This window comes from Canis lupus, chromosome 8 (assembly GCF_011100685.1).
Source record: "Canis lupus familiaris isolate Mischka breed German Shepherd chromosome 8, alternate assembly UU_Cfam_GSD_1.0, whole genome shotgun sequence".
Lineage (NCBI taxonomy): Eukaryota > Metazoa > Chordata > Mammalia > Carnivora > Canidae > Canis > Canis lupus.
In genome coordinates this window covers 26,694,783-26,709,236 of record NC_049229.1, presented here as the reverse complement: position 1 = coordinate 26,709,236, position 14,454 = coordinate 26,694,783, and positions in this window count along the sequence as shown.

Genomic DNA, 14,454 nt, shown 5'->3' with positions numbered 1-14,454 from the left:
ATTGATGTATGCCCTGGCCCCATGTACCTCCTCACCCAAAAGTCTTTGAAGCATGCATATCAAGCACAGGATGTGTGCTGATTCCTACTGCAAATAAACAATTCTCTAAAACTGCTCATGAGATTTCTCTACTAGGGAGAAAGAATAATATTCTATTGAACTTAAAATCAAAAAAAAAAAAAGAACTTAAAATCACATATGGCACATTGAAAGGACACTGGAAATGAAGCTGTACAAAGTAACTCAATACTAGTAGGTCACATGTTACCTGGGTTAAGTCACAACTCTTCCACTATGACCCTCTCAGCATTAGACTCCATCCAACCTACAGCCAGATCCCAAATGTCCTGGTGGCTGCATTCACTTAATACCTCCTGAGAAATAGTGTCAGTCCACTCTTCACTCTGCTGACTTTGTATGCAGTGAATCCTGTCATAGCTCCAAATCCCTTGGAACAAAAGAACCTTCTACACCCAGTCCTCTTGACAACTAATGGCTATAAGATGGGATTTCCAGGAACCCATGTGATCACATGACTCCACAATCATCTCAGGGGGTCCTATTGGCTCAGGAGGCTGGTGTCAAGCTGAAACAGAAAGTATGTATGCCCATGAGGCAAGGGCAGATGGTGTGGGAGGCTAGGCATGGCACTACCTGCTGTGGCTGGCTGTGTTCCTCTTGCCTACCCAGCATCCTTTGCCCTGTCTTCTGGGAGCAAAACTCTTCTGGTGGTGGTGAACCCATCCATGTGGTTCAGTCAGCTGAGCCTCCCCACTGTACCCCAATTGCTCTGTAACCACAGCCACTCGGAGAGAGTTGGATCAGCGACCCATGTCAAGCCAGAGACCTCTTTGAAATCTGGGTTCTCAGAAAAGGCTTTCTCCTGAGTCACTGAGTTTAAAGAATATGAGTCTTGCTCACCACTTACAGAGAATCTGTCCAACAGGTAGAGGTAGGGGCCCTCCCATGCCACACCATTTGAGCCCTGGATCCAGCCCTGGCTGGAGCCAAGCAAGATTAGCCTGGATTTCACTTCCGTGAGCTAATCTAATCAAGTCCTGCTTGGGCTTAAGCTACATAGGATGTGGTTCTTTCCCTGAAAGCTTCCCTACTAATGAACACCTAACCTCATCCCCTTCTCAGCTTCTGCTTAACTTACTTAGATGATTATCTTCCTTCTTTTTGGTGGTATTTTTTTTTAAGATTTTTATTTATTTATTCATGAGAGACAGAGAGAGAGAGAGAGAGAGAGAGGCAGAGACACAGGCAGAGGGAGAAGCAGGCTCCATGCAGGGAACCCGACATGGGACTCGATCCTGGGTCTCCAGGATCACACCCTGGGCTGAAGGCAGTGCTAAACCACTGCGCCACCTGGGCTGCCCTTTTTTGGTCTTTGTATAAAATTTTCCATACTCTCCCCACCAGCCCTTTAAACTCAGGTCAAAATCTAACTCTTAAAGAGACCCTTCCTATAGTAACCCATGCCTTCCAAAGACCTAGCATTTTCAATGTATGCATATGTGGATGCCTTCCATCCCATAATCACAACCTAAGTGCTATTCCATAAGACCTATTTTTGCTCTAACATTGCTCTTTAACCAAGAAGTATTTTTTTTAAAGATTTTATTTATTTGAGAGAGAGAGTGAGAGGGAGAGCATGAGCAGAGGGGAGAGAGGAATGCAGACTCCCCATTGAGCAGGGAGCCCAATATGGGACTCCATCCCAGGACCCCAGGATCATGACCTGAGCTGAAGGTAGATGTTTAACCAGCTGAACCACTTACAGAGGCACCCCATAACCAAAAAGTTTCAAATGTTGAAAAAAAAAAAGAGGATCCTCATTTTAAAATGTCCTACCTATTAAAAACGGGCTCCCAAGGGGAAAATACAGTGAGGATCCAAGGTGCATATATGTGTTTTTTAACAAACGCTAATATTTGAATGCTAATCATATGACAGGCCGTGTGCTAAGCACCTTACACATTTTTCATTGATTCTGACAATATCCTTACATGCTAGGTACTTTTTATCTCCCATTTTTGAGAAGTGATGTTAAGACTTCAAGAGGTACAATCAATCATCTGCTCAAGGTCACACAGCTAGTAAGCTGAAGCAACTGCGCTGACTAGGTTCAAAGGCCCTTCTTATTACCCCTTCCCCCACCCACACACTAGGGACCAGACATTTGCCCTCTTGGAAATGCCCCAGTGATGCTGCCTTTGCAGCTGCTCTGCACCAGTAACCCAAACTAGGAGGTCAGAATTTTCCCTGGTTTAGCTCACAGTTTGGCTACTCTGACCTACGCAGCACTGGATTCCCTCCAACCTACAGCTGGATCCCGGGTGGTCCCTGACTGAGCAGCATTAAATGTCTCATTTTATTAACTGTATTAATACTAATTTTTAGACTCAAATCAAATACTGCTTGATTATTTTGCTTCCTGGTCCACAGTAATTCTGAAGGAATAAAAACTTGGAAGCAACTGTGAGGTGAAAGCTGACCCCAGGAAGTGGTGAGAGATAATTGGTAGAGTTAGAAGGAGCCTGGAAACAGTTAATGGAAGACATGGGAACTCTTGAGGTGTCCAGAGTCCACCCTTCCCATGGCTCTTCATTGACCGATTCACAGACAGCCCTCAGAGTAAGGAGCTCTCCTTCTGTGAACTCTGCAGGATGATATCTTCACATGAAGTGGGTCTTCCAGGGCACTAGGGATGGCACACAGCCCCGTAGAGTTGGCAAATGTAAATCTACCAAAAAGCTTACATGGGAACTAAGTAGATATATACTTTTAATGAATATGCAATCATCAAACTGTCTTCACAAATATCTAAATTCCTCTTGGCTCTTCCGTAGTCAGTGGTGTTGAGGCCAGGAATCACAACTGATGATGTGATTGATACCAAATCACATGATGTCTTTGATACCAAAACGTCTTTATTATACAGAGAATGAATTTTACTCCTTTCTGTGGTGAACGAGTTGTACATCCTCATTTTAAGCACCAGTCCAATTTGCGTTTTGTTTTAAATATCATTGCAGAGAAATCTTTCCCTGAAATTTAAATGTTTCACTCAGAGAAGAGCACCTCAGTCCCTTTATCAGCACCCCATACCTTTTATTTGCTTGCAAATCCAAGTAGATTAGAATATGAATGAGAAGAGTAGAGAGAGCATCTTAGAAATAGATACATGGAGTGGGGTGGTGAAAAAATTGAAGAGAGAAAATCTATACCAAAAGTAAGCATACCAAAAAAATCAGCTAAAAATCAAAAATTATTATCTCAAGGGCGCCTGGGTGGCTCTGTTGGTTGAGCATCCAACTCTTGGTTTCGGCTCAGGTTGTGATCTCAGGGTCATGGGATTGAGCCCCAAAGTGGGCTCCAAATGCAGCATGGAATCTGCTTAGGTTTCTTTCCCTCTCTCTCTCTACCTCTCCCCCTACTCACTCATTTTCTCTCTCTCAATCACTCAAATAAAAATGAATAAAGTGTTTTTTAAAAAATTATCTCAGGAGAGGAAGAAATCTGCCCTCCCCCAACACACACTCCCTCAACCCCACCTCTACTCCACAGATGTGAGAGATTTGTATGGGCATGTATCAAACTTTGTAGAACTCTGGTAGCCAGCCTCCAAGGTGATCCTGAAAATTCTTGTCTGGTGTCATCCCCTTCCACAATGAATACGCCTGACTTGTGTAATCATTAGAACATTGTGTGAAATGTGACTTCTGAGGCTCAGTCATAATGGACATTGCAGCTTCCACCCTGCTCAGTTGATCTGAGAGAGGCCAATTATCATGTGTGAAGATACACTAGCAGCCCTATGGAGAAGTCCACAGGGGAGTAACTGAGACTTCCTGCCAATATCCAGCACCAACTTGCCAACCATGAGAATGAGCCACTTTGGAAGTAGATCCTCCTGCTTCAGACAAGCTTTCAGATGTCTGTGGCCATGGTCAATACCTTGACTACAACCTCATGAAGGACCCTGAAAGACCCCAGAACTGCCAGAAATAAGCTTGTCTCAAATTCTTGGCCCACAGATAGTGAGATAATACATGTTTATCATGGTTTTAAGCCATTGAATTTTAGGGTAATTTGTTATGCAGCCATAGATAATGGCATCAAAAATGATTTCACACTATACTATATACTCATACAACTTTGATTTTAAAAATCCTAATCTATTGTACGATGATATTTTCTGGACTCCTCAACCAACATAAAAATTTAAGATTATGGACGAAAGGATGGGTTCTAAATCCATCCTTTATATAAGGATGTGTGTAACATATATAAAGGATATATAAGAACCAAATTGTATATATAAGAACCAAATTGCTTTAGCCCTAGCACATCAGTACTTAAATCTCAAGAGAACAAGGACCCTTGCATTTAGTCCTTAGTTCTATATTTAATGTTTAGTTTAGTTTAGCTTCAGCCTAGCCAAGAATGTAGCTGTAAAAAGAGAGTATGTATATTGGAGAGGTAGGAACACACCCATGTTTATATGTCCATGATTGGAGGAAAAAAATCAGAGTTTTAAAACTGTAAAAGTAATATGTTCATTAAAATCAAAACATAGGTAAAAAAACTTACTTGAAGTCCAGGCAGTTCACATTGTTTACCTCCTTCCCATCTTTTTGCTACCCAGGCTAGCTTGTTTTGTAAGCACTAGGAATTCTTGACAATGAGAAAGGATGAATCGATGTTCAAGCCTAGTCTTGGCAATCTGTGCAAAAGCTTTGCTTGACTACATTTTTTATTTTAAGATTCATTCTCAAAGGTACAGAAATGAGTTATAAAAATGTATGTGTGTATAAATATGTATAAAGTACACTTTAATAAAATACTTAACAAGCATTTTTCAGCATTTCCTGTGTACCCCACACAAGAGCAGCTGTTTCCGGGAATCCTGAAGAAGATAGTTTCCGCCCACAGAACCTAAATCTTACTTCATACCACTAAGCAGCTAACATCAAAACTCATTTGTTTCATTGTGAGCAAATGTGGATGCTAATATTGCTAATCCTTTGCTATAATGGATAATATTCTAAAAATATAGCTCCTCCATCATTCTATAATGCATAGAGATCGTGGATAGAATATGTATATTAAAAAAACTTATTTCTAGTTTTCACCTCACTGCAGGAGACAGAAAATACCAAGCTGGCTTAAATATGATCAGGTCAGATGCTCCTGTCTTCAGTTAATAATGAGAAAACTACTATTAGTTGAGGGCCTATTTTGTACCTACCATTTTACAGAGATTATCTTTCATCCTTAGCACAGCCTCAGAAGATAATACTAACCCCATTTTTCAGATAGGGAAAATGTGGTTCAAAAGGATGGAGTAACTTGAGGGGTGCCTGGCTGGAGAGCATGTGATTCTTCATCTCAGAGTTACGAGTTCAAGCCCCACATTGGGTGTAGAGCTTACTTTAAATAAATAAATAAATAAATAAATAAATAAATAAATAAATAAAGTAATTAACTAATTAATTTCTTTTTAAAAAGGGTTAAATAACTTGCCTGAAATCACCAGTTTGTAAATCCTGGAGCCTGGATTGGAAGCTCAATCTATAACTCCAAAACCTTTGTTCTTATAATACCACCTGGCCTATTAAAGGACCTATAAGACCTGGGCTTTTATTTTCCATCTGATCCCAAGACCTCCTATTACTTGTACCAACAAAGCTTTACAGGTCTTTGTCCTCTCCCAAGAAAACTGAAATATCTCACAAGGAGCAATGAGGTGAGGTCTGTGGGAGGGATTGGGGATATAGAGGAGATAGACAGTCACAACTGCCATATACACAACTGCCTTCTCTACACAGATGGAAATGGAAGCCAAACACCTTACCCAGAACTTTAATTGCTAAAAAGTCTTAAGTTTGTAGAATTAAAAGGAAAAAGTTTTACCCACAAGAGTTAAAATACAGAACAGAGCAGATAGGGCAATTTAATCTTATTACTTAATCTTTCATCTTATCTGGTTGCTTATTTCCTGGACTAACAATTTTTCTATGCTTGCAGAGTCACAAGTTTCTTTCTTTCCTCTAGAAATTATCCATTCCTGGGTGTTCAGTACCTTACCCCTCCTTCCCTGTAGTTGGAATGAGGGGCTTAAACATTCCCACTTTGAAATAGGATCATTAACTCTTCAGATCCCCTGACAGCTACAGAGCACCCAGGTACCACACACTGTTCTTGGGGATTTGAGGCACTTTACTTCTTGAATGCAACTCCCTGTCTGGCAGATACTGAGGTGAGCGTTCAAGCTTGGTATCCCTCTTTCACACACAACTCCTCCAGTCAGCGACTTGTTTCAACCGTGGTTTCTGAACACCTACTAATAACTAGGCTAATGATTGTCAGTGTAGTTCGTCAGTAGCTGTTACACTCCTGGTTTGGCTGCAGCTCCGGGGAGAAAATGAAGACAATAACTAACGTTTGTCTCGATAGCTAACATACAGCGCCCAAGGTGGGCCAGGCACAGTTCAAAGTGCTGTAATATATATATTATGTTATACATATATATATGTTATGCATATATATATACACATATGTATATATACATGTATATATGTATATACATATGTATATATGTTATACATAACCATATGTTAATCCATTTAATGCAACACCAGTCCTCATTTTACAGGCAAAGAAACTGAGGCACAGAGAGGTTAAGAAACTTGCCCAAGTTAACACAGCTTTGAGGGCCAATATCTGAAACCTGCTAGTGGGGCTCCAAGTCTACATCCTTAAATACTGTGCTAAATTTAGCTCTCACATGATTAGGTTAATGGTAGGTCAAGAGTGTTGTTAGTCAAAAAGCAAACATTTTCACCAAATGCTAACTCTGGTAAAAATCACTTGTGTAACTACATTATACCTCTCCTAGTCCTGAGCAGTCAAATGGTTAAAATGAGCTGCTTTGTGTTCTGTAATTCTGAGCAGTTCTGTATGTTGAGTGCCTCCATTACCTAGCAGAATGTAACTGCTGACATCGCCATTCAGAAGAATCACACGAAGCTGAAGTAGTAATAATTCAAAATTGACAAGCTTGGAGAGACTTGAAAAGTCAGACCTGTTATTAGCATTTAATGGAATCAAATATTTAGTAGACTTAGTAGAAAGTATTACAAGAATAAATCTCAATAAATCAGCAGATTCCAGCAATATTTTGGAGCTTAGAATCTTTAAAGTATTCTATATATAAGTAAGTGGCTATTCCTGGAAATGAATCCCTTAAGTTGACAGAATAGTTTTAGATTTCTTAAAATGTTTATTTTTAGAAAGGTTCAACTAGAGTAAAAATAATCTAAACCTTAAAAAAAAACCTTTCAACACTATATAGTTCTAAAGATACAACACAGAGTTTTTATACACTGAGAAAAATAAATATTAACTTCCTAACTGGCTATCATATAATTAAAGAAGTGTGTAACACTGTTACATAAAAGTAAAAAATAATTACAGTTGTATATCTGCTCAATATGATCCTTATGAAATACTTGTAAGTCTTGACATAAGTAAATATTATTAATTCCTATCTATGAGGCACTGTTGGTAGAATTGGCATGCTAGACTGAGACTAAAAGGTTATTTTGATTAAACGAGTACTAAAAATAGCGTACATTCTTTTCTTATTCAACTCAATGTGTCGCTGACCCCTGAAGAATGAGGGACACCCAAGGCATTTCCAGTTTGAAGATGTCACATAAAATTGGCATTTCCGTCATCTCTCAGAAACCACCTAACAAAAAACAAAGGAAACAGGGACAGGAATAAAAACCTCATCTTCAATAAAAAGTTTAGAACAAGTGAGGCTCTTAACCATAGAACAGGTAGAAGGAATACCAAAAGCAGTGGAGTTTGAGCAAAGGCATGGATGGGAGCTGAGAGAGGGCACCCAAGGCTACATATCTCATGAGATGCATATACTGAGATGAAAAAATCAATAGTTCTGTTTGTACAACAATGAGAATGAGGTGGTATTATCAGTTGAATTGTGTCCCCTGAAAGGATGTGTTGAAGTCCTAACCCCTGGTACCTCTGACCTCATTTGGAAATAGAGTATGCAGATGGAATCAAGATAAAATGAGGTCATACTGGATTAGTGTGGGGCCGAATGGAATGACTCGTGTCTTCATAAAAAAGACAGAAATCTGCACATGGGAGATACAGAGAGGAAAAGACCATATGAAGATGGAGACAGAGGTTGGAGTAATACATTTACCAGACAAGAAACTCCAAGGTTGTCAGCAGCCACGAGGAGCTAGGATGGAGGCATGGAACAGATTCTCACTCAGAGTTTCTAGAAGGAACCAACCTGCCAACACTTTGCCTTTGAACTTCTAGCCTCCAGAACTGTGAGAGAAAATATTTGTTTGAAGCCACCTAGTCAGTGGTACTTTGTAATGTCAGCCCTAGCTATGTAATACAAATGTGTACGCTGGTAGCATGAGTTTCCCTGGACCAGGTTTGGTTATTAGTAGCAGAGGCAGTGGGACTAACAAACGTCCTGTAAATAGTGAATCTAGGAAAAACTCTCCTTATTCAGAGATGAGCAATAAAAAAGGGAACCAACAAAGGCATAAAGACAAAAATGAAAAACAAATGCAGATGAAAAGTCACCATGAAAATGTTACCTCAGAGCAGATGAAAATGTTGAACATACATTTTGTCTTAAAATTTTTAAAAGTGTGGGCACCTGGGTGGCTTAGTGGTTGAGCATCTGCCTTCGGCTCAGGGTGTGATCCTGAGGTCCTGGGATCAAGTCCCACATCGAGCTCCCCATAGGGAGCCTGCTTCTCCCTCTGTCTGTGTCTCTGCCTCTCTTGCGGTGTCTCTCATGAATAAATAAAATCCTTTTAAAAATTTTAATATAACAAAGCCATTGTTCCCAGAGAAAAGACAAAACAAAGAAACAACAACTCAGAGAAGTGGGGGTGATATGACTAAGGGAGATAAAATTTAAGCTGACAGAGGAAAGAAGTGAAAGAAAAAGAAAAAAGAAAACCATTGAGAGATGTATGCAAAACTGACAGCAGGGCAAGGGTAAAAGTACAGTATGGGGGGCTCCTGGCTGGCTCAGTCCATTGAGTGTAACTCTTGATCTCGGGGATGGGAGTTCAAGCCCCACAATGAGTGTAGAGATTGCTTAAAAATAAAATTAGGGATCCCTGGGTGGCGCAGCGGTTTAGCGCCTGTCTTTGGCCCAGGGCACGATCCTGGAGACCAGGATCGAATCCCACGTCGGGCTCCTGGTTCATGGAGCCTGCTTCTCCCTCTGCCTGTGTCTCTGCCTCTCTCTCTCTCTCTGTGACTATCATAAATAAATAAAAATAAAATAAAATAAAATAAAATAAAATAAAATAAAATAATAAAATAAAAGAAAAATACATGCTATGGAATATTAGGGCTCAGAAGTGAGAAAAAAGGTACAGAACAAAATGTAAATACAAGCAAAGGTACCCAGGGAGAAATTTATAAATATAAAAGCAGGAGTAGGCAATTCAGCACACAAAAAAATAAGAGGACTTAAAGAAGACAGCATGAATAAAGGAAGAGAACGTTTAAAGATATACCTCAAAAAACCTCTCTTGGATATATAGGGAGACTTGAAACTACAGATTGAAATGGCATACCCTATCCCTCAAAAATCTCAACTCACTATAGTCATAGAGAGTTTACTGGACTTTGAGGATAAAAGATTACTTTAAAATAAAGATGCTTTGGGCAGACAAGGGGGAAGGGGGGAGGGGGGAGGAATCGAGTCATTTATGAAGGTGAAAAACCAGATTAGCTTCAGATTTCTCCACAATGACATTTACTGTTAGAGAGGATAGCAATGTCTCCCAGAAAGAAAATACATACCCCAAACTGTCATTCACTTCTAAAAGCAATCAACTATTTTGAACGTGCAAACACTCAGGGAATATTGTTCCCAGAGCTCTTTCTGACGAGACTATCAGAGGACAAATTTCAGTCAACCAAGACAAATGGAAAACCTACAGCAGAGAGCTGCCTGTGAGCACTGAATCTATTTAATTGTTGGACTTAAACTAAAACAAAATGGGAGTTAGGATTACAGAACCAAATGCAAATGCTGTGAACTCTGACAAAGTGAAAACAATTTGCATAAGGAAGCTGAGAGGGGAATGGTGAAAAGGTAGGAAGTTAAAGAATACTGATTTCTCTATTTTTTTATACCCGTGGCCAAAAGTTTTCTATAAACTGAGAAATTAATTAATGAGAATATAGGCATAATTAACACAATCTTTTTTATAATAATATGATGATGGATAATAGATAATATAGCTAAAATTCTGTGGTAAAAGAAAAGGAAGAGAGATAAAGAGGAAACAAAAAATCTCATCATTATTCCTAGTAGAGCATAAACATCAGCTAAAGAAAATAGAGGATTCGGAATAATACCAATGATCCTTTCTTAAAGTTTATTTAAGGGGCACCTGAGTGGCTCAGTTAGTTAAACATCTGCCTTTGGCTCTGGTCATGACCTCAGGGTCCTGGGATGGAGCCCCATATAGGGTTCCCTGCTCAGTGGAGAGCCTTCTTCTCCCTCTCCCTGTGCCTCTCCTCCTTCCTACTTGTGCACACGCTCTCTACATCTCAAATAAATAAATAAAATATTTTTTAAAGGGACACCTGGTTAGCTCAGCGGTTGAGTGTCTACCTTCGGCTCAGGGCCTGATCCCACGGTCCTGGGATCAAGTTTGGTATCAGGCTACCTGCATGGAGCCTGCTTCTCCCTCTGCCTGTGTCTCTGCCTCTCTCTGTGTGTCTCCCATGAATAAATAAAATCTTAAAAAAAAAAAAAAAACTCTGTTAAAAAGTTTATTTAAGTAATCTCTATTCCCAGCACAAGGCTCAATCTCAGGACCCTAACAAGATCAAGAGAGTGCATACTCTTCTGACTGAGCCAACCAGGTGCCCTGTATCAACCATTCTTAAAAGATAATTCTTGAATCAAAAAATATCTGAATTATTACAGCAATGAAACACTCCAAATTAGATCGTAGGGATACAACTAAAACAGTGGCCCCACAGAGTCTCATAGTCTTGGATAATAGTTATGTTTCCCTAAAAAGAAAATAAAAAATGAAAACTTTATGCTCTGACAACTCAGTATGTTAGGTTTATCTTGGTTTGTTTCTTTTGTAAGGAAAAAAATAAAGTAATAAAGATAAAAGTAGACATTAATTAATTAAAAACCAGAGAAAAAATAGAAATAAATCCCAAGAGCTGAAGCTTTAAAAGCCAAAAAGGCATAAAATCTTATCTAATAAATCAAGGGGGAGAAAAGAAATATTGAATATACAAAATAAATTAAACATAAGGAAAATTGTCACGGATACAGAAGAAATTAAAATATTCACATAAGTTTACTTTTCTCAACTTTTCAAAGAAATCTGAAAAATCTTGGGGCACCTGGTAGTTCAGTAGGTTGGGTCTCTGCCTTCAGCAGTGGTCACCATCCCAGAGTTTCCGGATAGAGCCCCTCCTCCGGCTCCCTGTTCAGGGAGGAGTCTGCTTCTCCCTCTGACCCTCCCCCTTCTTGTCCTCCCTCTCCCCCTCTCCCTCTCCCTCTCCCTCTCCCTCTCCCTCTCCCTCTCCCTCTCCCTCTCCCTCTCTCATGAATAAATAAATAAAATATTTTTTAAAAATAAAATAATAAAGTACTAAGACTTAGTATAATGATTGCAAGCTTTATAAAAAAAAAGGTAAAAAAAGAAATTTGAAAAAATCTTAATGATACGAATCCTTATCTAAGGAAGTGTAATTTAACTAAACTTCTAAAGGAGAGAAGGAAAATCTAAGCAGATAAACTATAGAGAGAAATAGAAAAAGTGAGACACCTGGGTAGGTCAGTGGTTGAGCGTCTGCTTCTGGGGTCCTGGGATCAAGTTCTGCATCAGACTACCTGCCAAGGCCCTGCTTCTCCCTCTGCCTATGTCTCTGTCTCTCTCTCTCTCTCTGTGTCTCTCATGAATAAATAAATAAAATCCTAAAAAAAGGAGAAATAGAAAAAGTGGTCAAACAGTGCTTCCACTCAAAAAGCACACAACCCAGATGGTTTCACTGGAAGAGTTCTACTAAACCAGAGGCTCTCAACTTTGGCTGTACATTACAATCACCTGAGAAGCTTTTGAAACATCTAGGAGCCCAGGCTGTGTCCCCAACCAATTAAATGAACATTTCTGGGAGGTATCAGTAGTTTTTAAGCTCCCTGCGTGATTCTAGTTTGCAGCCAAGGTTAAAAACTACAAATTGTCAAAGACATGTATGATGCTATTAAACTGCTCCTTTGTGTAGAAAATAAAGGAAATTTTTAATTGTTAACAATTTACAAAGTAAATTTTTACTTTTTAATATTATTACTGACAGTATTGCTTTGTATATTAATTGATAAATGTAATTAAGTATAATTAATAATTAACTTATAATATTATTAATATTGTTATTTTGTAATAATATCAATGACTACAACACTGACACCAAAATATGACAAAAATAGCACCAAAAAGCCCACTACCCGCCAATAGCACTAATAATCATCAATGCCAAAAAGCCTATATTGACTATCAGCAAACAGAATCCAACAACGCATTAAAATAATACAACATGTAGATTTCCCCCTAGGAATGCTGGTTTCGTTTAATATTAGAAAATCTCTTTATGGGTGGTGCCTGGGTGGCTCAGTCAGTTGAGCTCGACTCTTGATTTCAGCTCAGGTCATGATCTCAGGGTCACAAGATCTAGCCCCAGGTTGGGTTCCACACTCAGTGGGGAGTCTGCTTCTCTCCCCTCTCCCTCTGCCCCTACCCCCGCCCCCATACCCAACCCGGCTGGCATGTGCTCATGCATGCATGCTCTCTCTCGCTCTCAAATAAATAGATAAATCTTTTAGAAAAAAAAAAAAAGAAAATCTATTAATGTAACTCATCACAATAGATCTAGGGAGAAAATCCATATATATAGTCATCTCTATAGATGCTATTGAAGAATTTGATAAAAATGCAATATCACCTTTTGATAACAACCCTCCCTAAAATATGAGTAGATGGATACTTTCTTAATGTAACAACTATCTCTTACTCAATCCCGAAGCTGCATAATGGGGACACACTGGCTCTTCTCCCCACTCAGAGTCTTTATTCTTCCTGGGTTCTCATGAAACACTTTGCTCCCAGATCTTCCCGAGGCTGATTCCTCCTCCATGTTTGGCTCTCAGTTCAAATAGTACCTTTTCTGAAAGGCTTCCCATGACCATTCAATGGAAGTGGTTTACTCTTCCAAAATATCCTTCTGTTCATTTCTTTATTCACTGTCTTCCCTCATTAGATTATAAACTCTAGATAAGCAGGATTTGGCTTGCTTTAGCACTCCATAGAGGAGAGCAAGAGAGAGAGAGAGAGAGGACTATCTTTCTGGGACACTAAACCCAGAGCATACGCTATGGTGAGCAACACAAAGTCCTATTTATGAAAAATAAGATATCTGTGGTTTATGAGGGGTTTTTCATATTTAAGAATCAGACAATGTAATTTCTACAACTTAAAGAATTTCTTTATTATGCATTACCTCTCCATCACTCAAAGGTTTCTTCTTTGGCTAAGTCCACCTGCTTTGAAGCATAAGATTTTCATCAACTACTTTTCCTCTTCTTGGAAGTAGGTCATAACAGGAGTTTAAATTTGGTAGATTTAATTTTTAAAAGATTTTATTTATTTATTTTTTTAGAGAGAGAGAGTACACATGAGAAGAGGGGCAGAGGGAGATGGAGAGACTCTTAAGCAGACTCCACACTCAGCAGGGAGCCTGACTCAGGTCTCCATCTCATGACTTTGAGATCATAACCTGAGCTGAAACCAAGAGGCCAGTGCTTAACCAACTGAGCCACCCAGGCACCCTTTAAATTTGATTTAGGAAAGAGTCTGCCTTACATTTTCATCAGCTGGGTTCTCTTCTCCACCCTCCATATCCTCCAGGACCTAGTCACTGGGCACCTCAGCCATCCCAACTGACTGACCTTTCTCTATTTTTTGACCTTCACGGTCAATATGTGCTAAATCAAAAGTAAACCTCAGAGGAACGCCTGGGTGGCTTAGCGGTTGAGCATCTGTCTTTGGCCCAGGGCGTGATCCTGGGATCCAGGATCAAGTCCCATATCAGGCTCCTTTCGAGGAACCTGTTTCTCCCTTGGCCTGTGTTTCTGCCTCTCTCTCTCACTGTGTCTCTCATGAATAAATAAATAAAAATCTTTAAACAACAACTAAACTTCAGAGAGGAAAAAAAATGGAATGGTTTTGGCTTAACTTGGCCTTTTCTGAGACAAAGATGGCCCACAACCCACACTCTTTTCCTATTAGGCTACTGAATTCCAAACTAGTGAAATGAAAAGAGGGCAACAAGCTGGTGAAA